Source organism: Canis lupus, chromosome 15 (genome assembly GCF_003254725.2).
Source record: "Canis lupus dingo isolate Sandy chromosome 15, ASM325472v2, whole genome shotgun sequence".
NCBI classification, from domain to species: Eukaryota; Metazoa; Chordata; class Mammalia; order Carnivora; family Canidae; genus Canis; species Canis lupus.
This window is the reverse complement of record NC_064257.1, coordinates 51,961,632-51,987,253: the sequence shown is the minus strand read 5'-3', so window position 1 is coordinate 51,987,253 and position 25,622 is coordinate 51,961,632. Positions and strand designations below refer to the sequence as shown.

General features: G+C 35.3%; 1 long non-coding RNA gene across 1 annotated transcript in view; it reads right to left on the bottom strand.

The window, feature by feature from the left end:
* LOC118350691 (uncharacterized) overlaps nucleotides 1-25,622 on the bottom strand; it is a 233,844-nt gene that overhangs the window by 11,506 nt on the left and 196,716 nt on the right. The window contains exons 3-4 of the long non-coding RNA XR_004804953.2: nucleotides 7,286-7,409; nucleotides 6,225-6,324 (exon numbers count right to left, since the gene is read on the bottom strand). This is a non-coding gene — a long non-coding RNA (uncharacterized LOC118350691). The remainder of the gene's footprint in view (nucleotides 1-6,224; nucleotides 6,325-7,285; nucleotides 7,410-25,622) is intronic.

The window sequence follows — 25,622 nt, the reverse complement described above, 5'->3', positions numbered from 1 at the left end:
ATCCCATGTCGGGCTCCTGGTGTATGGAGCCTGCTTCTCCCTCTGCCTATGTCTCTGCCTCTCTCTCTCTCTCTCTGTGACTATCATAAAAAAAAAAAAAAAGACTGGATATTGCTGTTTGTATTTTTTAGGTTGTTCTTGGTAGGAATGGATTAAATTCTACAGTCTGTCTTCAGAAATGGCTCATTGGTTTTAAATGCCACATGACTTCTGGTGGCTTGCTGGATTTGATGCTCTAAATGCATCAAAAATAAATAAATTTCAGGCTCCCGTTCTGATGAAATAAATTTTCAAATGATGCTGTTTAGAAAAAGCCAGGGGGAGAAATAAAAGTAGCTAGTTAGCTCACTTTTAAGTTTTCAACTAGATATTTAATATTTATGTTGTTTTTGTAATTCTCTGGAAAATGGATTACATGCCTTGATTCTTTTCCCAAACCAGCTTGATTGTGCAAGCCACAGATAAAGGGATACCCAGGCTTTCTGGTACAAGTGTGATCAAGATACAGGTGACTGATATAAATGACAATGCCCCGGCTTTTCTCCCCTCCGAAGCAGTGGAAATTGCAGAAAGTAAGTGTGCCAATATGGAATCGTGGGTGTAACTTGTGTAATATCAGCTACCAGCCAGGCGTTTTAAGAAACACAAGTACTAATCCTCAAGAACCTCGCAACATGGACAGCTTCTGTCTTCATTTTACAGAATGGAGAATGGATGGCCAAAGTTAAATATCAAATGTCAAAGACATTAAATGTTGAAGCTGGGATTTGCCTTTAAGTCATCAGGAGGCCAGCCAGTTCCCCAGGCTCGAACTGCCATTGCACACATTGTTCTTTGTGTGCAGATAGTTCCCAAAAAACAAATCTACTCCATGAAGAAGCATACTTTGTTAGCTCTGATGATCATTCCAAAGCTCCTCTGAGAAGAAGCAATGTCCATAGACTGGTAATTTTGTCAGTCTTGGCAGTATACGAATCACAGGTCATAAATGAAGGGCTGCTCATTGCACAAAGTCATCACTTTCCTCTAGTGTAAACTAAAGTTCAGCATTTACAGAAAAATTTTACCACATTAATGGTAGAAGTAGAAAATACAAAATTTTACATGATATGCTAATTAATCCTAACACTTTGGGTCCCTGGCTTCTACGACTCCATAGTCTGCAATCCCACAGTTATCCATGGTCAGTGGCCATACTGGTAAATCCAAGCCAACTCTTTATCACTGAAATTGCAAAAAGTGCTGGCCTCCCTCTTGCCTCCCTCCTTTCACTATTAATATCCAACTTATTCCTAAGATGTCTCTATTTTAGGATTGTTTTAGGATGTTTAGCTTCCAAACAAATTACCACTCACAGAGGGATATATTTGTAGATGCATAGGGATACCCACAAATACTCTGAAATATTCTACAAAGAAAAGATTCTCCAGTTCTTGCTTCTCACCCATTTGATATACTTCCATTTGCTTTGCTTTTACCAAAGGTAGTATTCTTAAGGATGTGTATTAGCATCAAAATGCAGCAATGTGCCCATTATCAGCACATCACAAGAACAAACGGCAAAAAATCAAAACATATACTGAATAGGGTAAGGAGTGGTTGATGCACATCCAGAATGTTCAAACCTGAAATATGAAAATTACCTATGTCTCATATAGAGGGGAACTATTCTGAGTATCTTTCTACCTGTACCATACTTGTCAGCTTAAAAATCAGGTCCCTTTTATGACAGTTTGGACTAAAGAACACATGTAGCATGTTTGATAGACATTTAGCATGCTATCTATTTTGTGGATTTTTTTTTTTTTTGGTAATATGAGAGATTTGCTCTTATCACTGCCACGATACATACTTTGTCTTTCCATAGTCTGGATAATTTTGAGAGTCAGATTTTTAAGTGAAGGAAGCATTATATATGCCTCTCCATAAGCAATAATTTTACAAAAATAAGTACAAGGAACCAAGTATTTCTAAGTTGGTATACCAATATTGTCATTTAAATCTTGTTTACGTTTCAAAACTGTATGCTTTGTATTATTGTTTTGAGTAATAACCTTCTTCCCACCCATATTCCCCATGAATATGTGATTTTAATACAGAAACTATGTAGGATAAATAAGTGGCTGAGACTGTTCCTTCGTCCTGGAATGGTGTTGCACGCATATGATAAAAAAAATGCAATATAAAAATCGAATATACTTTACCTCCTCAATTCCCTACTCACTGGTAAATTTTCACTTTATTGGGCTCATAAATTCTTCAGAGTTTTTGTTCAGCTCGTAATGAGCTTTGTATGAGAAATCATGCCAAGAAACAGAAAATCATGTTGGACTTAAAGTTAAAATGTTTGGATTGAACTATTAAAGAAAAGTATTTCAAAGGATGGATTTTAATGGAGGCTGACATTGGTCATGACTATTGCAGATTCTTTGCCTGGTGTAGTTGTGACTCAGATATCAGTTCATGATGTGGATTTGAATCCAACTTTCATCTTCAATTTCGCCAAAGAGAGTAATCTTGGGACCAAGTTTGCTATCGATCGGAACACTGGAGCGGTGGTGCTAGTGGAAACATTGGATTTTGAAGAAGCTACCGAATATGAGCTGTTCATCCAAATTTCTGATACTGTGCATGACACAGAGGGAACGCTCATTGTCTGTGTGGTGGACGTCAATGATAACCCACCAGTATTTTCTCAAGATTCTTACCAGGTAAAGAGCTTAATAAGGAGATACTGAAACCATAGGCAAAGTCGAAAAGAATAGGGAATAATGTAAGCCTACCACTGTTGACAGACTGATTCAGACAGGCAGTATTCACAGGTTTCAATGACTTAGTTGAGGCTGAAGGTTGTATATTCAATATCATGGAAGCTCTGGTAAGTACCTATGGAGCTAAATAGCTCATTCAAGTCAATTTCTTAGCTGCATATAGCATCTTTTTTTTTTTTTTAATTTGTAGGGATTGGAATCCAGTTATTCATAACAATCAGAACTGGCCTAATATTTGCAAAGGTACCAGATAATACAGTGGTTTGGATTATCACCGATTAATTTGGGAAAACTCTTTTTTTCTTAGCCATATCTTTGGAATATACTGATGAACCTTTTGCAGAAACCAATCATGAACAAAACTGTGAAGTGGAAATTTTATTTTTTTACACCTTAGTATATGTTTATAGAAGTAAAGACAATAACAGCATTCAGCTAAGTACTTGGAAATGGGCTTCAGGACTTCTGAATGTAGCAAATGCATGGTTTAAGCAGAAACACAGTAGGGAAACTAACCTAAATAACGATTTCTGTCTGAAATACTGCGTTAGTGGATTTATTAACTATCCTCTACCAGGCAGAAATAATTTAGATGGATTTTTTATAATAAAAATCAAAACTCAATGAAATGTTTTTAATCTTGTTTTTCTGAATTCTGAGACTTCGAAACAATGTTCTTAATATATCAACTCTATAAATTAACATGTGTATTTTCCATAAGCAAAATGAATATAATGATTTTGCTTTCTGGTCCTGTTCATGAAAATATCTCTAGCCTGTAAGCACAAGACTCATTTCTTTCTGTTTCCTTCAGGTCACTGTTCCCGAATGGGCGCCTGCGGGGTACTCAGTGCTGACCGTGGCAGCCACAGACATAGAAAGCAATGAGAACATTTCTTACAGAATCCTTTCCTCTTCTAAAGAATTTTCAATTGATCCAATGAATGGTGAGTTATTTAATGTGGTTGTAGTGTTCATAGGTTTGAGTTACAGGGTAGAAGCTTGAAATAATCTTTTCCAAATGCTCCTCAAATGTTTCCACCTCACTCCCTGATATTATAGATGCCACCCTTCTTATTTCTCTTCACATCAAATGCCGTGGTAGCAAATCCTGGTGTTCCTTCTCTACTACTACATCTCAGTGGCTGGAAAGCAAAAGGAATTGATTATATGCTGGCAAATGCACAGAACTTCAGAGACCCCAATGTAGTAAACACCCAGTTCATCAGTCCAACCCAGGACAGTTTAGGTATTTGTCTCAGCCCTCAACAAGCATCAAAATAAAGTTGAAGGGATTCATTTACTACTGAGGATTTCAGGTTACAAGAGTGTGGGAACTTTTCTTCCAAGCCGAGTACATTGAGTTTAATAATAGCATAATACATTCAATAAGGACAAAAAAATGAAAAAGGAAAATTATTTGAGCATCTGTACCCAGAAAAATTGTTGTAGTATTCCAGTTTATTTGATGCCTTCCAAGGCTCTTTATATTTTTATCAGAAATCAAGTCATTTGTGGTCATGAAATGCATTCAAGCAAGTGATTTCAGATTAGAACAGTTAAGAATTGTATAGAGAAAGCATGGGTAAATGGGAAAACAATGGGTAAATAGGAAAAAATAAATTTGATACGATATTATGATTAGCAAAACATTGTCCCTAACAGAGCACACTCTAGAATAAAGAACAGGGCCTGGGACATGTTACTCTGTGTGTTCCCCATCTCCACACACCCATTATTTCATAAGTGAGAAGTGATTTAAAAATTGACCTCAGGATGATGGATGGTAAGTAGACTTACTGTGGGGACCACTTTGTACTATATACAGATATTGAATCATTAGGTTGTACACCTGAAACTAGCAGAATGTTACACGTTAGTTATATCTCATTAAAAAACATTAACCTCAGGATTGCCCCCAAGAAGAATTTAATCACAAAATACCAGCGTGAGGCCCATGGAGTGGTTCACCAGGGAGAAGTAGGTCATAGGTCATGCTGCCACACAACCTGCGGGTGGATGCTACTATATGGATATAAACATGTTAGATATTTGGCTTTTCTTTTCTCCTCTCTTTTTTAGGGGGTGGGTGGTAGGGGATGCACAGTGCTGAGATGACATCAACTGCTATCCTGGCCACAGCACATCACAGTGTAAGGTCGTCCCTCTGAGCACTTAATCCTAGCAACACTTTTGCTTGACATGTGTTATCAACAAGCTTTGCAATGAGATATTGATTAGAATGTATTAAAACATTAAGTGGGGGCGCTTTGGTGGCTCAGTTACTACAGAGTCAAACTCTTAATTTCAGCTCAGATCATGTTCTCAGGGTCGTGAGATTGAGCCCAACATTGGGCTCCGTGCTCAGTGTGGAGTCTGCTTGAGATTCTCACCTTCCTTCCCTGCCCCCACTTGCTCTGTCTCTCCCCCACCTCAAAATAAATAAATCTTTAAAAAAACATTTAAATGCTATCAGATCAATTTAGTTCACGGTGAGACTCTACTTACATATTTCTATCTTAAAAATAATAAAATGTGTGAAATGTATCTCATCACTAAGAAAGAAATCTACTTGCTGAATTAGCGAAGAGCTTTAGGAAAGACACCTCCATAATTAAGCAATAGTTGCAACTCAACATTATCATATATACTACCCTCATTTGACTAGAATGAATGTCAGTCTGTGTTTCCAGAATCAATATCTTTATACCAGAATGTCTTTGTACAAACATGTGTCTATGGGTAGCAGAATGAGATATACATTTTTTAAATAACAATGCATTTTAAAAAAAAATGGTAATAGGACAGCTTATTATACAAAAAAAAAATTAAGAGACATGTGTGGCAAAGTCATCTTCAAGTGGCACGTGTATTTAATAGAGTGAATGCCGGGAATATTACTTCTGGATCTTAAGTGTTACCAAAGTATAATTATGGTAATTTAAAATTTCTAATTGTAGTTACTCTTGGTTGTAACTTAAATAACAAATCTAGCAAATAACTAAATACATTAGTACATATTTGATGAATATTTGCTGACAACTGGGTCCTGAAATTTTAATTTCACAGGGTTGAAATGCTATGTCTTGTTTTTCAGGCACAATATTTGCTATCAATCCTATATTACTTCTGGATAAAAAGTCAACAGTTCAGTTTCTTGTTGAAGCCAGTGATGGTGGAATTCCTGACCTGAGGGCTCTTGCCTTAGTAGAGATAGAAATACAGGATGTGAACAACTATGCCCCTGAGTTTACGGTAGAATATTATAATCTCAGTTTAAGGGAAGATGCTCAAGTTGGAGGCACGCTTGTCACATTTTCAACCATTGACCATGACTGGACCCGTGAAAACACACATGTTGATTATTCCATCATCAGTGGTAATCCGCAGAACAATTTCCATGTGGAAACTAGTTTTCTTCCTTCAGAATATCCTTCTAAGCAAGTTGGTTACCTGGTGTTGCTCCACAGTCTGGATAGAGAAGCAGCTTCCTGTCATAAGCTCGTCATTCTGGCATCTGACCACGGCTTCCCTCCATTGAGCTCCACAGCCACTGTGGCAATAGAAGTCCTTGATGTCAATGATAACCCTCCGAAATTCAGCAGTCTGAAATACCATGCCCACGTCAAGGAAAGTACCCCTCTAGGGAGTCACATCACTGCGGTCTCTGCAGATGACCGTGATGTGGGTTCACACGCAGAAATCATCTACCACATAATCTCTGGAAATGAGAAGGGGCATTTTCACTTGGAAGAAAACACTGGAGTTCTTTATCTGATTGCACCTCTGGATTATGAAGAAACGACAAAATTCACTTTAACGGTGCAAGCCTCAGATGAAGAAAAGAAGCATTTTTCCTTTGCAGTTGTGTTTATCAATGTCCTGGATGATAATGACCATGCACCTCAGTTTATGTTCTCAAGTTTAAATTGTGTTGTTCCTGAAAATGTGCCTGTTTTCTCCACCGTATGTTCCGTGAATGCTTTGGATTTTGATGCAGGTCCTTATGGAGAACTGACCTATTCTGTGTTATCACCCTGTTCCATCACTCAGGGGATACCTCGTGATCATGATCCCTTCCTCATTGACCCCTTAACAGGGGAGATTCACACGCAGCAAATCCTTGACTATGAAAGTGACAATAAATACTGCCTGACAATTCAGGCAAAAGACAAGGGTGACTCAACAGCCTCTCTAATGGTTTGGCTGGATATTGAAGGAGTAGATGAGTTTGAACCCATCTTTACTCAAGATCAATATTTTTTCAGCCTTCCCGAGAAGAATAAAGTGAGACAGCTGATTGGCAGGGTGGAAGCATCAGATGCAGACGCTGGTCTGGATGGAGTTGTTCTGTACTCTTTGGAAACCCCATCTCCTTTCTTTTTGGTAAACAGAACTAATGGACATATCTATTTGACTGGGGCACCTCGCCTAGTCAGAAGTCAGTTCCGTGAACAAGACATCATTGAAATGAAGATAATCGCTCATAGCCCCAAACCGGACTCCAGGTTTACCTTGTGTACTGTGTTTGTGAACGTGTCCTCTTTCTCGGAAGGACGAGCCTCAGTGGTATCAGGCCACAGCTTTTCAATCAGCCTCACGGTCTCCTTTGTAGTGTTTCTGATGCTCATCTTCATTCTAATTGTGTTGATTGTAAGACACAAACAAAAGGACACACCAAATAATTATGAAGAAAAGAAAACATCGTCATCCTTAGATATCAGTTTGAGACTGACCACAGATGGCAGCATGCTCAAGCCCTTCCAGAAGACTAATGAGGGCGGTAATGAGGCAGTGCCCACAGACTCCCTGCCAGAGTGGCTGAGCCTAATGAGTATCATGGAGAAAGACATGGTGAATCTGTACAGGCACTCAAACTCTAGTGGCCACTGTTCTGTGGAAGGAGAAACTGCAGAAGATAAGGAAATCCAGAGGATAAATGAGCATCCTTACAGAAAGGAGGCTGGCTCAGCTCTGAGCGACCGGGAGTCCAGGGTCCCAGACTCTGGAATCCCTAGGGACTCAGACCAGCTCTCCTGCTTGTCTGGAGAAACCGATGTGATGGTCACTGCTGAAATAGTAGGAACCAGCCATGCATTTGAGGAAGAAGAAAGAGAAAGCTGTGACACAACCTATGTCCAAAATAATGTGTTACCCCAGACTCTAAAGAAGAGAGAGAGAAAAGAGAGCATCCAGGCCGATGTCAGGAGAGAGTCCGTCTTTATTTCAGATGATCAGGAGGCAAGATGCACGGCTCTTTCCACCCAGAGAACCTCTAATCACAATTCGAGAGGCAACTACCACTGGAATTATCTCCTCAGCTGGGAACCCAAGTTCCAACCTCTCGCCTCGGTATTTAACGACATTGCAAAACTAAAGGACGAACATGTACATACACCTGGCATTCCTAAAGAGAAGTCTTTGGTTTTCCCACCACCTTTGATTACAGCAGTAGCCCAGCCTGGGATTAAAGCAGTTCCACCAAGAATGCCAGCCAGAACCCCGGGCCAAGTGCTTCACAAATACCCACATTCCCCACTTCCCTACCATCTCAGTTCTCTGCCCGAAGCCGTGGCTCCCAGCTTCTCTCCACCGCTCTTCCTGTTGACCCCACAGACCCCTGCCTTGACCCCACTGTCGTCACGTGGGGAATCCCCAGGAGCCCGTCTGAGTGGTACGTGCCATGGACTTAAAGCAGAAGATGAAGTTCAAATCTAATATGATTGTGATGCCAAGCACCCCCTCACCATTGGTCGTGAATGGTTGAGCAAGACCTCCTTAAGCTCACTCCTCAAGATCGGTTAAGGAGCAGTGGGGGTTTTCACAATCTGCTCATTTAAGCCTCTCAAATTTCTTCCAGCCTTAATGAGAAGTTACTCCCTCTTTTAGCCTTTATGTTTTGCTCTCAGGACTCAGATTTGTATATAGAAGTAGTGTATATTCTCTCATATCTGGTTTTCTGTAGAACTCAACCTCCAAAGGAAAACAATGAGCTAGACCGGCTGCCAAAATGCTTATGTGGAAATAAATGAAAAATAAGTATTGTGCAGTCCGGCCATAGTACTGCTGATTATGCCACCATATCTAAAATAAGTGAGTAAAGACTGAATAAGGAATGAGTGTAGGACAGAAAATAATGGAGAGGGAAAGTGGGGAAGGATAAACGTAAATGTTAAAATGAAGTGATTTTCTGTAGATCTGATATGTTTAGAGATATATTTCTCTCCTTTCCCCATATGCCACAGTTAGGGAGTTTTGCCATAATTTGAATTTTAATATGATGTCTTTCAGAAATCTAATGAGAAATTAAGAATGAAATTTGTCATAACTGTGCCAAATAAGAAAATTATTCCTGATTAAATGAACCAGAGATGCATGTCCTTGATAGAGGGCCAGGAATGTTAGAAGCAATAAGTATATGGTTGACTGCCACCCGAGACATATTTGCGTGGCCTTCTTTACAAACAGAATGATGATTTTTTTTTTCCAGTGCTCTGTCTTATAACATGATTCAGGTACAGACATTAAATTTTAAAGATTAATTTGTAAATAGTTCCTCATTTTATTTTCTTCTAGATACAGTAACTTTGGGTGTGAAATAATTTATCCTTTCAATGTCACTTTCAAAAGTTGGCCTAGATAAAATTATGTTATTAGCTAATAAAAGATTCATAGAGTAATTTACCAATATATTTTTAAATGAAGATTTTTTTATATAAATATTTGTACTATAAAAGTTAAGAATGGATGTTGGAAGTCTCTTCCATTTGTTCATACTCACCTTTAGCTTTAACTGTCATGAGATGGAGCAACCTGGCAACATGGCTAAAATAATTGTTCTGTACAGCTACTGTTTCAGATGTATAGTGGTATCGTATGGTGCTTGCATATAATGTTATATAGCCTTCTCTCTGGTGAGCCTGAGAATCCAACAAAGATTCTTATCCCTTCCAGGAAAGCAGAGCACATGCTGTTGCTGATGGCCCGGAAGTCATCAATGGTAGGCAACATGGCCAGGCTTTGGGATAAGAATTTAGGATTCTAATGTCAAGTCTAGAAGGCATCTGATATGGTTTTCTTAATACTTAGTGTGAGCTTCTGCTGTAGAAATCTTTCCTTTGGGTTGTTTGTTTGTTTGTTTGTTTCCAATAGGCTTCATCTGTAAACTTATGTGAGATACCTAATTTCTCTTAACTAGAAAACATGGAAGATGCCATGTTTGACATCTGGTTTTGTAGATAAATAATCCTAAGGCTTCCTATACTGATTTTATTAATTATATATCTGCTGGTTCTTAGATTGGAAACAAGTATATAAAACCACATCAGAAATTATATGAAATATAAAGGCTTTTGGACGAGCCTAGAATCCTAGGGAAAGTCATTTAGTTATGGAACACTTAAATATTAAAGGATGGATGCATGTCTCTCTTTTTCTTCATGGCATGCAGAGAAGAAGATTTCATGGTTTTCCTTAAAAAATGAATCATTTCAGTGTTCCAATATTTATTCTCTCTTTGACTTCCTTCAAAAAGTTACTTTGAGCATACAAAAAAAAAAACTATACTCTTTTTTTTCCTAATTATATATGGAAATTCTGTTTTGCAACAGATTTATTTCTAGGAACCAAAAACATTTTGTTGTTTTTAATTAAACAGGTTCTTCACTGACTTATGTTTTAAAGAGAGTCATCCATCTAATTCCTCCCTGAGTTATTGGCCTGAGATTTATTACCCATTCTGGACATATTTCTACCTTTTTCTAGACATGTAATAAAAACAGAAGACATGAAGTATTTAGAGCTATTCCTTACCAATACCTGGTGGATTTTTAATTGACGACTTTATTATACTGTATCCAGTGCCACACCACCACCAAATAAGTGCTGCTAGTTTAACAAACTGAAACTATGAGCACACTGGCTAAATGTTTGCAATAAATCATATGTCGGCCCTTTCAACTAGAGTGCTTTTTTCCTAAGTAAACAATATAATTTGTATAGTTTTCCTTCAAGTTTAATATTAACTTGCCTCATATGTTCTGTGTTACTTTGCTGATCGACACACCGGCTTTAGCACTCTGGAGGGGGTACAGGACTTGTTAGTGGAAAATCATATTAAGCCCCAAATTCATAAGCTATAAAATAAAAGACAGTTGTCTCTTGCGGAATTTTGGCTGCCTGAAATTCTGGACTTTCTTGTTGGCAGCCTTAAAAATACTGGTGTAAATCAGTACCAAATGGATATCAAAATTCCATGTCCTAGTAGTAATCATTGAATTGGCTTCCAAAACAGATTCCTGGGCAAAGAAAGGGAAAAAAAATGCTGTATCTTTAGGGATTTGGTCCTTTAACTATTCTTTATGAATACTAAAATGTCCTATAAACTACTGGCTGCCTGCATATACAAATACCTAGTCTGTGATAGCTGTCCACTTGAGACAGGAGCTGTGCTTCTCAGCACCTCCACCCTCAGGTTCAGAGCCCTCCTTGCTGTGTTTTCCAGAAGTTATAGGGATGAAAATTTATCATTGATTTTCAAACTATTTCCATCAAACATACGTTTCGTTATTCTTTTGCCGTTTTACACATACCTTAACTTAAAAAAAAAACCCACAAAACATAATTAAAAGGATCTAAGACAATGATCCACTTCAAAGCAACAAGGTACATGGAGTGGTTACAGTTAGTGGATTTTCACATGATATTACAGATAAATGCTTTGGGTTTGTCTTCAACAGTATGTTTCAGTTGAACTTCAAAGACTATAATACCATCTGTTTGGTCATAGCTGAAGAGAGGAAGGAAAATCATTCTTTCCAAGAGTATACCAAGATCAGTGAAACTGTAGAAACTTTGCTTATGACCAAAATGGTGCATCCAGCATGAGTCACTGAGGTAGGTTTCACCCTTTATAAAGATGGAGGGAAGGCTGGAAGAGGAAATAGAAGAGTAAATCTGAAAAGGAATAATTTAGGGCACAGGTAGAGAAATGTAAGAAGGCCAAAGGTTAGGACTTGTAAAAACTATTTTGAAGTGTAAAGATTTTGCTGAGTCATTTGTCTTTCATAGGTTCATCTTGTGAAGGAATCTTTTTTTAAAATGTCTTTTCTCCTTCTTTCTGTTCCTTTCACGGATCTCCCTTCATTGTCTGAAAATTTAGGCTTTTTGAATTGTGAACCTAAAGCTATGTGACAATGACCTAGAATACATTCTACCATGAAACAGTGAATTTGTTGTGGTTTTTGTTTTTGAGTTTTAGGATGTGTGTGTGTGTGTATGTGTGTGTGTGAATTACAGACTAAAAAATTCAGAATGATTCACTCCACATAACTTTGGCATTGAGAGTGACACATTTTTAGTAGGTGATTTTACACATATACCAAGTAATGGATCATTTAAAAAACAGTTGGGACAGAATATAGAGTTTTAGTACCTAGTCTTTTTTTTCTGGTAGCTCATCCCTTTTAAAAATTAGGGCTTGCCTAAAAAACAATGAGTTGTGATTTATATTAAAATATCACATTTCATATAACTTTTAAGCCACAGTATAACACAGAGGCATGGTTGATAGTTTTCCAATATTGTGAATTTTACTTGAATTCTGGTGGTATAAATTATTTTGATTCCACATAGATCAAAGAAATGTGTCTATTAGAAACAAAATTACAGCATTCTTAGAATGATCTAACCCAGAGTGACTGGAGTATCAGACTCTACCTTTCACTTATAAACTCAGAACTTGGCTATTTGATGACAATTTAGCACTTCCTACTGTTTTGGTCTACATAATTTTCCTCATTTCACCCAATATATTTGCTAAACCCAAACTGTGAAGTGAGTAATAGAGAGGGAGAAAGCATACCAAATAAATAACAGATGGACAAGTGCATCTCTTGAATGAGAAAGCATTATTTTGGTTAGAAAGCTAAATACATGGATTTCGTTGTTAGATAGTAAACCCTCAGGACAAAGGCCTGGTCTCCACTTTCATTATGAAATACAGATGTTTTTTAGAATGAATGAGTACATATGTGTAAGGGCACAGAGGGTGCTGTAAGGTGTGGGTGTGAGACATAGGTCTTGAACCCATTAGGTGTGAATTCTAACAGTTCTGTGATTTAGCCAATCAAAAGGCAGAAAGAAAGTGTAAGATCTTGTCAAAATATTATACAGTATTTTAGATAAAAATCAAGTGACTAGACATTTTTTTCTGTAATATGGTATGTTTTCTCTTTCTCACAATATTCACCATTTCTTGTGAGTTTTTGACTTAATAGAAACAAGTTATTGATGGCATTAAAATATTATTTGAGTGTCTCTCATGAGTAAATAAATAAATAAATAATCTTTAAAAATCGTTTGAGACAGCAACGTTACATGGATTCATTTAATTTAATTTCAGATCCTGTAATAACCATGGCAGCCCTATGGCTGGCAGATTAAAGTTCTATCAGTATGAAAAGAGAATGCAGATCTGTAAATATGCCTAGAATATTTAAATCAAAATTTATTAATATTTTTAATTTATTAATATTTAAAGCAAAAATGATATGAGGAATTTATGAAGGGTGTTCTAAATGTGCATATACTTAGTATGTGCTAAAAGTGATATTTTAAAAAAAGTACAGAGTATTTAATAAATGTATACTAGGGAGGAGATAAATGTGAAGTTATTTATCCTCATACCATAAACAAAAATTAATTTTAGTTAGATTAATGAGTAAAAACTAAAATGAGGGATCCCCGGGTGGCGCAGCGGTTTGGCGCTTGCCGTTGGCCCAGGGCGCGATCCTGGAGACCTGGGATCGAATCCCACGTCGGGCTCCCGGTGCATGGAGCCTGCTTCTCTCTCTGCCTAGGTCTCTGTCCCTCTCTCTCTCTCTCTCTCTGTGTGTGTGACTATCATAAATAAAAAATTAAAAAAATATATCAAAAAAAAAACTAAAATGAAATCACAAAAACTGGAAGAAAAGCATAGAATAAAAGCGAGAAAGATCTTTTTTAAATATGAAAACAAAAGCAGAGTACTAAGTTTGAACTTACAACAATAGAAAGCACTATAAGAAGTTATAAGAAATAAGAACTGAGAAATGCTTCATAAATTTAATCAACATATATTTACTTAGCACCTCTTGTGGGCAAGGTATGGATCTGGGCTCTGAGAATACAGGAATCAACAAAACAGGAAAAATCAGTGTATTTGCTTACATTTTACTGAGGGAGATAATAAAAATATGGTTTCAGGTAATGTTGAGTGTTATGATATGAAAAAAACTAAAGGATATAAGGAAAAACAAAGAAGAGATTGACAAGGTGGTATGGGAATACAGCAGTATTGTTTTGATTGAATGTTCTGGGGAGATGTCTCTGATGTTATTTGAGTTGAATGAAGTAAATGAGCAACGTAATGATCTGAGGGGAAAGCAGTGAAGGTACATGTATCAGCAAGTATGGAAGCCCTGAGGTCAGAGTCATATGGAATGTTTGAGAATAAAGCCAAGGTGCCTAGAACTAGTGAAAGAAAGAGTAGTAGGAAGTAAGATCATGGAGGAATCTAGAGTTCAGACCCTATAGGACCCTTTAGACTGTGATAAAAGGGTTCAGAATTTTTTTCCAAGTGTTAAGGGAAATCACTGGTAATATTATATGATTTATATTTTTAAAGAGTAAGTAGCTACTTTGTGGAAGATAAACCAAGGTGGGGGTAGGAGAAGCATGGTGTAATAATAGTACCCCAGCTAATTGGTTATTGCAGTAATCTCAGCTAGTGAGGATCGTGGCTCAGCATGGGTGTCGTAATGGAGGTGAACAGAGTCAAAAAATATATTGAAAGTAGTGTTGCTAGCTCTTGATAATGAATTGAATGTGAGGTTTGGAGAAAGTTAGACATCAGTCTAATGTAAAAGAATTTAGGCCTATAGAAAAAAATTTTGGAGTCATCAGATTATGGATTATAAAGTCATGGGATTTGATGAGATCACTGAGGAATAAGTGTAAATAGAGAAAAGATCTCAGAACTGATTCCTGAAGCACTAAACAAAAAGTAAAAAAAAAAAAAAAAAAAGGAAAGAAGAGGAGTACCTGGATGGTACAGTCAGTTTTGTCTAGGTTGTGATCTCAGGGTAATGGTTCCAGTCCCTAAGGAGGCTCCATGTCTCAGGGAGAAGTCTACTTGAATTCTCTGTCTCTCTCTCTCTGCCCCTCCCCACTCTCTAATTTAAAAATGGCAGTAATAAGTCCTTCCTTGTCAGTAATTTTTAAACATGTAAATAAATGAAATTCTCCAATCAAGAATCATGGAATGGGGCGGCTTGGATGGCTCAGCGATTTAGCGCCACCTTCAGCCCAGGACATCATCCTGGAGACGCAGGATCGAGTCCCACGGCAGGCCCCCTGCATGGAGCCTGCTTCTCCCTCCGCCTGTGTCTATGTCTCTCTTTCTCTCTGTTGCTCGCTCTCTCTCTCTGTCACTCATGAATAAATAAAGTAAAAAAAAATGTATTAAAAAAAACTGAACTTGACAAGATGAGCACTGGGTGTTATTCTGTATGTTGGCAAATTGAGCACCAATAAAAAATAAATTTATTATTAAAAAAATAAAAAAATAAAATAAATAAAATAAAAACTGAGGAAGGTATATAGAGCTCCCACTTAACTACAGATGAGTGTAGAAAGACTAAAGTGTAAATTATATTATACTGGTATGTCCACATTCCCAGGGGTTCCAGAAATACACAATCAAAACTTCTAGAAGAACAGAATTCCACACTAATAAAGTCTACTGAAAGTATAATTTAAATTTATATGATTAGTTAAGGAGAAGAAGTCCTAGATACAAAGCAGGAAAGGGAACCAGAGAAAGTAGAAGGCAAATTGAGGTCCTACTTATAAATATTTTCCATAAACAAGAGAAGAGGAAGCTCTGGAGCCATGAATCTAGAAAAGCTATCTTTTCTGCCACTACCCCATATGGGAATTTCCTAAAATAGGAAGTCCCATCTCAGTAAAACATGAGCAGCAGAAAATAACTGCAATATAAAATATATTGTAAGCAAAGACACCAATTCTCTGAATGAGTTGCCAATGTACAGTGAAGATACATAAGAAAAAATGGCCCAAAAAAAGCCAAAGAAAATTGTGACTAAATATTTCAAAACTAGCCAAAGGAAGTTAAGAAAACAGTAAAAACTATAAAGGTTGTATAATCAATCAGAAACGTTCAGAGATAAAAAAGACTAGTTAAGGGGAGGGCATTAAACGAAAAACAGCTCAATGAACAAATAAAAAGAAAAGAAAAAATTCAGAAGACTAAACTGGAAAGAACAAAAAGTTAATAGACACTAATGAAACCATAGTAAAGTAAAATGAAAAATGGAAAAGAAAATGAAAAAAAAAATCAAATGGAACTGAAAACATGGTAAGAGTTTTAGAGTTGATAGATTTAGCACAAAGGAAAATATGATTTAACACATGTCTAAATATAATTCCTAAAAGAGGAAACTAAAGAAATGAAACAGAACAAGTATAAAAGCTGCAATTCAATAAAGTTTTCCAGACAAAATCCAAAATTTGAATCTACATATTAAAAAGTATACCATATAAAAATCAACAGAAAGCAGTTAATACTAAGATATATTTTTAGAATCTATTGATCTTCAAAGAGAAAGAATATATCCTTTGGACTTCCAGATTAAAAAAAAAAAAAAAGTTACAGGGAAAGAATGTAAGATTGACTCACTTTTCAGTAGCAGTATTGTAAGCCAGAAAACTGTGGGGTACTATTTTTAAGATACTTGAAGATAATATAAACCAAAAACATACCTACCTAAACTTACCTTTGGGTATATATGTCATAAATGAGACTATCAATATGCAAAACCTCAAGGAATATTCATGAAGAATTAACTAGAGGATGAATTCAGACAACTGAAAAATACTGGGGAAGGTCCACCATAAGGACATTAAATATATTTAACTGTAGAGTTGATGGTAGATGTAAAGATGATAGAATAGTATATACTTAATATATACCCTCATAATAGAAATAAATTACAACTACAAAAAAATGAAGGCAGAAAAAAAGAGTATATGGAAATAGAATACTTGCTAATTGCCTTATAGGTACAAAATGGTGGTAAAAGTCAATAAAATTAAAAAAGATGAACTTTAAAAGAAGAAAAAAATTAAAAACAAATTAGTGAGTTAGAAAAACAAACAAAAAGAAATCCACAGATCTTATGAATAAAAATTGATTCTTTAAAAATCAATTAAAGTAAATCAGTTACATCAATGTGAGAAAATACAAAACAATAAAATAATATATGAAATAAAATAATATACAAAATAAGAAATAGCAAGGGGAGAATAATGATAGCTGTCAAAAGAAAGGAAGTTAAATCAAAAGACTTTTATCCACAACTCTATACAAATTCTTTTGAAACCCTAAAAGAAATAGCTAATTTTCTAGGAAAATATAATCTACCAAAATTGACTCCAGGCAGCATTGAGAATCTAAGCAGAACAAATCTAAAAGATGAAATAAAGATGTAAAGAATCTTCCTACAGATAATTTTATAGTGAAATTTTACCAAACCTTTAAAGATTAGATCATACAAATGCTACTTAAACTATTCCAAAGCATGGAAAATTAAGGAAATAATGAATATAAAATGGATATCAAAACCTTAAAATATTGTACAAAACAGAAAACTATAGCCTACTCCTGTTTATAAACAAGTATGCAAAATTCTTAAATGAAACATTAGCCAAACATTAGCAAAATATTAAAAAATACTGCATCAAAATGTTGAGAATTTATTTCAGAAAGACAAAGATAATTAAATTTTAAGAAATTTTCGTGTTCTAATTCCTTTCTTGTTTAATTGTACAGACTAATTTCTCCAATATTGGATTGTGGTGGAGATATGAGGCATATTGTCTTTTTCTTGTTTTTTTTCAGCAAAGAATAAATATAATTCTTCAAATTAATAGAGCTACGAAGAAAAAATAATACGAAAATGTTCTTTAAAGGCACAAAAGGCACTTAACAAAATTTATATAAAGAGTACTCAGTAGTCATTAATGGATATATCCTTATAATAGATAGTTCCTTAAAATGATATAATGATATGCAACCCAACAGCCAGTATCTTCTTCAGTGGAGGTACACTAGACCCTTTGCTGCAAAAACCAGGAACAAAACAATATGCCTAGTATCTCCACCAAAATTTAATACTGCAGGAATTAGGAATTAGTCTGGACGACTAAACAAGAAAAAAGAAACATAAAAATTTGAAACAACAAGGTTAATACTATTTTATTTGTATATACTACATTAGCTTATTTCTGAAAAACTGTAAATAATTGATGGAAAAATATATATACAGGAAAGAATTCAGTAAAGCTGGAAGTTATAACATAAATATGCAAAAATCAAAACAATATTCTTCACATATATGAACAGTAATGAATTAGGAGATGAATGGAAAAGAAGAATTTACTTATATCAGAAAAAAAATCTAAGTAAAACCTTAACAATACCTAATATCCATGTGAAGCAAGTTGTAATATCTCCTGAAGGACACAGGGGAGACTTAAATAGATGTTTTTGAATAGACTCAATGCTAAAAAGCTGTTCCTAAGTAAATTTACAAATTTAGCATGATCCTAACACAAATATCAAATTTTTCTGAATTTAGTAACTTGATTATACAGTTTATTTTGAAGAATAAACAAGAAAGCAAACAAAAATAGCTAGGAAACACTGAAATGAATATAAGCTTTGTGTGTGTGTGTGTGTGTGTGTGTGTCCATCTGTGTCTGGGCATCCAAGTGTGCATTCATGCACTAACCCTATCAGATATAAAATTACATCACAAGTTTATAATTAAAATGGGTTGGTATTAGTGCATGACTAGATAAATAGAATAGAATAGAAAATCCAAAATGAATCCACGTGCATGCAAAGCCTTCTTGTAACAAAGGATTAGCTTGTTATATAGCAACTGTCCTGCTGCATAAGTAAAAACCTGAGTAATAATAAGAAGGAAAAGAAAAAGAAACAGTTTCGTGTGTGTAGAAGCATCAGACAACTGCCAAGGTAGTGAAGACCTGAGAAACCATGACTCTGGAGAGAACAGAAACAACAGAGAGGTATACCTGATATACTGTGTCTCAGACCCCTTGAGCCTGAGTGGAAAATGTCAACTGCATGGTTGAAAGACTAACAAGAGCTCCTGACAACTTTATGGAGACAGAAATTAGAGTTAAAATCCTATCATGGAGGACGGGCTCTCATAAATACACCAGCCTAATACAAATCGGAACTCCCAGAAGCCTACCCCAGAAGTAAGAGTAAACCAGAAAAGGAAGCCCTCATGAAGCCTGTAGCCAAGCTTTGGATAAAATCCATTACATATTTGCATATGGTGATCTGTCCCCACTCTAACCGCTTCTCAAAAGTAGTATTTAGTCCTCTATAGGGAATAAAATTATTCTGAACCTTTGTCATTATTCATAACAGTATCCATCATTGAATCCAAAATGGCTAGGTGTACTGAGGAAAAGAAAACATGATTAAAGCTAAAACAAAAAAATATAATAGAAATAGATGCACAGGAGATTCACATATTGGCATTATCCTATGTGGACTTTAAAATAAGTGTTCAAAAAATTTGATGCTGTATGGAGAATTTCAGGAGAGAACTGAACTATAAAAAACTATAAAGCAGAAAAAAACTAAAAAAACTATTTTAAACTATAAAAAAGAGGAAAAAGACATTCTAAAGTATGAAATACTACTGCCTTTTCATGCCCTCTAGGATGACTATAAAAAGGGTGACTTATACAGATAATAATAAGTGTTGGTGAGTATGTGGACAAATTGAAATTCTTATATCATATTACTAATAGGGATATAAAATAAGGCAGTCTCTATGAAAAACAATCCAGAGGTCTTTAAAAGTTAAATATACATAGAGTTACCATAATGACCCAGCAATCTCACTCCTAGGTATATACCTAAGAGAAATGAAAGTTATGCACATAAAGACTTGTCTGTGAATGTTCATAGCCATATTATTCATAATAACCAAAATGCAGAACTAACCCATGTCAATTAACTGATACATAGATAAGCCAAATATATAGCCTCACAATGGAATATTCTTTAGCAATTAAAAGGAATGAAGTACACTATAGCACAGATGAATTTGAAAACATTATGCAAAGTGAAAGGAATCAGTCACAGAAGACCACAATATTTTGTGATTCCTTTCATAGGAAATGTCCAGAATAGGCAAAAACATACAGACAGGAAGCAAAATAGCAGAGTCTAGGACTAGGACCATTTGGAGAAAATGGGGAGAAACTGCAATGGGTAGGGGGTTTCTTTTTGGATTCAAAGATGTCCTAAACTTGATTGTGGTAATAGTTGTACAACTCTGTGAATGTACTAAAAACCATTGTATTGTACATTTTAAATAGGTGAATTATACAGTATATCAATTATATCAATAAAGATTGATAACAATAATTATTAAATTGAAAAATTTATTGTTAATTGTTAAAAAATCACTAAAAATACAATAATCAAAATAAAGGACTCAGCAAATATGTTTAACAGATTAGACACAAATGAAGAGAGGATTAGTAAATTAGAAGATAAATCAAAAGAAAATATGCAGACTAAAACCTAGAGAAATGTTTGGAAAATATTGAAAAGAGATTAAAATATGTGTGAAACATGGTTTAAAAGGTCTAACGTGTGTAATTGGAATAGCAAAGGGAGAATGGAAGGAAGAGGCAATATTTAAAAAGATGGTGGCTGAGAATCTTCCAAAACTGATACTAAATCACAACTCAGAATGTGCTACACACCCCAAACATGATAAGAAAAAAAAAAAAAAACTATGACGAGACACATCACAGTAAAATTTCTATAAAACAAAAGGAAACATATTAAAAAGATTTAAAGAGAAATGACACATCATCTCGAAAGAACTAAGTGCATATGGAAATATAACATGATCAAGGCTGCACATCAAATTAGTGAAGAAAGGTAAGAATTTCTTGATAAGTGAGGTGGGGATAACTGGACAGCTGTGTGAAAAAAAAAAAGATCAAATTGATCTATTCTTCGTACTACACACCAGGATAAGCCATACAAATAAATACAAGTAAATACAAGAAGGAAACCTGAATGTATACTTTTAAAAACTAAAAATGGAAAAATCTCTAGCAAGAGTCAAAATCTAGAAGCAATAAGGGAAATGAGTAATGAATTTCACTAAACTTGAATGGAGAAAAATCTCTAAACTAATCACAGTGTTCAGGGGGATGGATTCTCTGTCTCCATGTTCAATGTTGTGGTAAGAGAGGTGGGGCCATGTGATTGGTAAGCACTTGATGAAGAAAGGCCAGTTCCTGAAATGAACAAATGTCAATCACCATAACACCATGAATTAGAAGCGGCTTTTCACATTGATGTTCACTTTGCAAATATACTTTTTTGGCTAAACTATGAATTGGCCAGTTTTAAGTGGCATTTCACAGGGTAGAGTTTGCTTGTACTAAGGGAAAGGTAAAAAAAAAAAACTTATAATGTTGGTTATTGAATATTTGGTCCTTAAAACTGGATTTTTATTCTTCATTTTTAATTACCTTATTTCCTTTTCCATCATTTCTAATCTGTTATTTATTTTTTCTCTTCAGATAATGTAATAGATATATTTTTCCTATTGTTAGAATATTAAAGTAGTTTTCAACAATGAAACAGACTCATTGGACTTTATTTTATAAAGTCTTACTTTTCTAATTTAATTTATTTAAAAATAGAGATTCCACTTTCTATCTAAAAACTCTGAGAAATTCCTGTACTACACGCTAATTACCAAAAGCATATGTGGTTAATTTTATGAAATGGACAAATTGAAAGTAATGAAATTAAAAGGCTTCAGATTATTGTCATACTATATGTCATATAAAAGGGAAATATATTAACCACTGTGAACTTAAATAAATAATAGCGAAATTTTATTGAGTGTTCATTATGTGCCAAAAATTTGGTAAATGTTTTATGTGCACCCTATTTTGTTTAATCTTCAAAATAACCCTTTAGGGTAGATACTAATATGGTCCCTTTTTACCAATAAGGAAACAATGGCTTAAAGAGTTAGTAATTGGTGAAGTTTGGAATCCAACTCACTGGTGTTACTAGAAGCTCTTCTCTTAGCCCCTTCACTACAAGACCTCATACTCTAAAGTTCCTTAAGAATATCTAAATTTGTTTTAATTTTTCATTTGAATTCAATTTAGGCAACATATACTGTATTATTACTTTCAGGGGTAGAATTTAGTGATTGCATTTTTTTTAATCATATACTTCTATTGGCTCCATTTTAAAAATCCCTTAATATGTGCAGATCATGTTCAACAAACAACAAATCAGCCATATGGCAACTGGACAGGTAGTTTTCCTGAATTATGCAATTCATAATTTGGGAATTATTTTACTAAATACATTATTAGTATAATTTTTCTGATTCTTACCTTTTGTTACATACAAAGAAAATTATTTTTAAAATAGAGCCAATAATATTTCTGAACAAATGGCTGTGAACGTTTGCACATTGTTTCAGTCTCCACTGCAAGCAAATAGCAACAAGAGATAAAATGTTTTAAGCAAAACTAAAAGGAAAAATGACATAAAAACAAGATAGTCGTCTCCATGGTAATGTCTAGTAAAGTTGGGTATATTTCATCCTATAAGTTGGCTAATTCCTTTTCTAGGTATATATGCTAGAGAAAAATCTCCCAAGATACTGAATAAGACTGAAACATAAACTCAACAGAATGGGCATGACTGAAGTTTGGGCTTGCTCTACTCCAGGAAGTAGGCATTGCTACACCTGGACATTCAGCAAAGTGCTGAGAAGGGTCTATGTGAGTTGAGAATCATTACTAGACTAAGCACTTACTGCCAGGGGCTGAGTCCTGCTACTGAGCTCCTTTACCCCATAAAAAGATGGACAAAGATATGTTGCTGATCACCTGGTATTTTGGCTCTTAGTGTAAGCTGGGGAACTTGAGAACCTGAAGGTAAGAACCCAGTCTCATGAATAAGAATGAAGCCAATCTGCACAATTCAGGGATAATTCTACAAAATCCCAGTATTACTGATAGTAATCCTACTTTGAGAGCCATAGAAGATATGGTTCTGGAATTAGCATTCCCATTAGTGTCAAGAATAATAGAAAGATCTCTTATATGACTATTTTAAAGTGTGCTTGTAGTTGTATATAATGCGATAGGACTACAAAGAGAAATAAGAGGTACGCATTTGGAAAGAAAGAGACAAAGGAACCTTTACCTACAGAAAATACTACTCTCCAAACAGGGGTTCTATATGTAAATTATTAGAACTACCAGAGAATTCAGCAGATTTGTGAATACAAGACCAGCATCAAATACCACTGACATCCTTATATGCCATCAATAATTGACTGAAATATGTAATAGAAGAAAATCTCATTCATAATAGCAATGAGAACGATAGGGTACCCAAGAATAAATCTCACAACCTCTTGAAGATATTTTGAAAAGTTTTAACAATATTGTTACAGGAAATAAAAGACTTAATTAAATGAAGGCATGAAAGGAAGGGGAGACTCAATAATTTGAAGATTCAATAATATGAATTCATCTACAAACTCAATGCAATTCAATCCAAAGGCCAATATGCATCTCTCTGGAATTAGACAATGCAATTTAAAAATTCAGACAGAAAAGACTCAAGAATAATGGAAGTAACACTGAAGAAAAAGAGATGAGAAGGAAGGAGTCACTTTTCCTACCAGATATAAATAGATGGAATAGAACAGAGAGGCCTAGAAATAAAAATATGTATGGAAATCTCACATGAAGATGCCTTACTAAATTAGGAAAGGTTGGATAACTTAATAAATGGTGCTAAGTTAATAAGTTATTTGTATAAAAATGAAATTGGATCTTTTCTTCTTACATACAAAATTAAAGTAAAATACAAAACTTTTAAATTTCGAAAAGAAAATATAGGAGAATATGAATAGAGTAGGGAAGACTTCATTAAACAAGAAATAAAACAAACAGAAGAAAAGGCTGATAAATATAATTACTTCAAAATTAGGAATGAGAGATGTCTGGGTGGCTCAGGAGTTGAGCTTTTGCCTTTAGTTCAGGGCGTGATCCCAGATTCCTGGGATCGTGTCCCACATCGGGCTCCCTGCATGGAGCCTGCTTCTCCTCCCTCTACTGGTATCTCTGCCTCTCTCTGTGTGTCTCCCATGAATAAATAAATAAAATCTAGAAAAAAAACAAAATTAGGAATGAGTATTGAAAAGTCATAAAAGGATCCATAAGCCAGAAGGCATTTACCATCTATAATATGAAAAAAGCTTAATATCATAACTTATAATGTTAATAAAAAAGTGATAGCTTAATAGAAAAATGGGCAAGGAAAGGAAGTTTTATGGTCAATAAACACATATATGCTTGATGAGAAACTATTATACACCTATCAGATTGGCAAAAACATAAAAGTCTGACAGTACTCAATGTTGGCAAGATTGTAGAGAATCGGGAACTTTCAAACGATGCTTGTGGGAATTTTATAGTTTTCATATCCTGTTAGTTGTCATAACCATTGTGGAGAGCAATTTGGCAATATTTAGTAAAGTTGGAGATATCCTCTCTGACAACCTAGTTAATTCCATTTCTAGGTATACTCTAGAGACGATGCCTCTTATGCAAATAAGGAAACATATAATAATGTTTATCACAGGACGGTTTCTAAAACCAAAAATTGGGGACGCCTGGGTGGCTCAGTGGTTGAGCGTCCGCCTTTGGCTCAGGGCGTGATCCCAGATCCCAGGATCGAGCCCTGCATGGGGCTCCCTGCATGGAGCCTGCTTCTCCTCCCTCTGCCTGTGTCTCTGCCTCTTTTTCTGTGTCTCTCATGAATAAATAAATAAAATCTTTTCAAAAATGAAAAAAAATAAAAGCAAACATTGGAAACAGCATAATTGTCCTTCAAAAAGAATATTGACAAATATCTGTGGTGCATTCATAATGCTATTCACTAGTTACACTGAGGGAGCTGGAATTATTTGTTTCAATATGAATAAGTCTCTAAGACGTCATATTGCAGAGAAACAAATACCAGATGATATATCTACATAAAGTTTAAAACATGAAAAAACAAGGCTGTACAACTTCTCTATCGATGTATACATATGTAGTATATGTGTAGCATTAGTATAAATACATGCTTAGGAAAATAAACAAATTCATGACACTTACCACTGGAAGAGAGGGGCATTGGGTCTTCAAATGTGTTTGTAATATTTTACCACTTTGAAAAGTCTGAAGCGGATCTAGCAAAATATTAAAACCTCCATAGAGCTGGGTTCTTAGTAAGATTTTTAAATTAAAAACATATAGCCCTGATCCCAGATATCAACATCGCATCAAAGGATTTTCCTCTAAAAGCCTGGCTTTATCGAAGTTCACACTTCTACTTCAAACTTGGAAAAAACGGATTTGTCTTCTAAAGGACAGTGCTTTCTCCATGCGAACGGCAACAATGAATCCAAGCATTCAAAAGCGCTGTGGAAAATTTTTTAGGCAGTGTGCTTTAATCAGCATCTTCTGCCAATGATTTTTCTTTTCTTTCACATCACAAAGGATGCCAGTAGAGTGAGCGCAATCATGTAGCTGCACAACATTACCAGGGGTGAACCACAGAACCTGAGGCCTGCCGGGGGGGTTAAATCCACATTTTAATTTTGAGCAAAAGAGTCCCTTGTTTCTGTGATG